Consider the following 1205-nt stretch of genomic DNA (forward strand, 5'->3'; position numbering starts at 1 on the left):
CTTCATTTGGGAACTTATATATATTAATTACAGTGGACTACGTTTCTAAGTGGATTGAAGCACAAGCTTTACCTCGTTGTGATGCTAAAATTGTTTCAAAGTTTTTAATGAAAAATATTTTCACTAGATACGAAATGCCTAAAATGATTATCACTGACGGAGAATCCCATTTTAGGAATAGATACATTCAGGGATTGACAGAAAAATTTAATATTATTCATAGAATCTCTACTGCCTATCATCCTTAAACCAGTGGGTGAGCTGAAGTTTCTAATAGAGAGATTAAATAAATACTTGAAAAGATTGTAAACCTTAATAGAGTAGATTGGTCCAGTAGACTGGATACTGCATTATGGGCTTACAGGACTGCTTATAAAACTCTTATTGGAATGAATTCTTACAGATTGATTTTTGGAAAAACTTGTCACTTACCAGTAGAATTAGAGCATAAAACATATTGGGCGATTAAGGAATTCAATTATAATTTGTTGGAAAGATGCTGGTAAGATAAGATTGTTAAAATTAAACGAATTGGAAGAATTAAGAAATGAATCTTATGATAACGACAGACTTTATAAGGAGAAACTAAAGTTATGACATGATCGTAAGAGTAACCAGAAGAACTTTGAACCAGGACAAGAAGTTTTGCTTTACAATTTTAGGTTGAAGTTATTCTTTGAGAAATTGAAGTCTCGTTGGTTAGGACCCTTTACTGTGACTCAACTTTATACTTACAGAGCTGTTGAAATTGAAGATCAGAAGACTGGAAATAGATTTAAAGTAAATGAACAGAGATTAAAATCGTATTTTGAAGGTAAAAGACAAAGTACAGCAAAAACTTGACATCAATTTTATTTCTACTACATGTTTTATTAATTTTAGCAAACATTCTGAGATTGACGAAAAACCTTGCTATAAAGTGCAATATCATCAAAAACAGTATAAAATAGGTATGAAAATCTCAACATATTCTCCTTTGGTCAAAATCCCTCAAACTTAACTATTACTTGTCATCAAGTAATTTTAGTACTACATAGAAGTTATGATCTATTGTAGTAAAGTTTTAATTCAAAAATACTATAAGTTTTAAGTTTGATTTAGATAAATTTCATAATGAGATTTTCAAAAAACATTCAAGTAATTAAATTAACTCTGTAGCTACAAAATTATCTAGTCATCAAGTTTAAGAGTTCTAGTCTTCTATT

This window comes from Phalaenopsis equestris, unplaced genomic scaffold, assembly GCF_001263595.1.
Source record: "Phalaenopsis equestris unplaced genomic scaffold, ASM126359v1 Scaffold202574, whole genome shotgun sequence".
Lineage (NCBI taxonomy): Eukaryota > Viridiplantae > Streptophyta > Magnoliopsida > Asparagales > Orchidaceae > Phalaenopsis > Phalaenopsis equestris.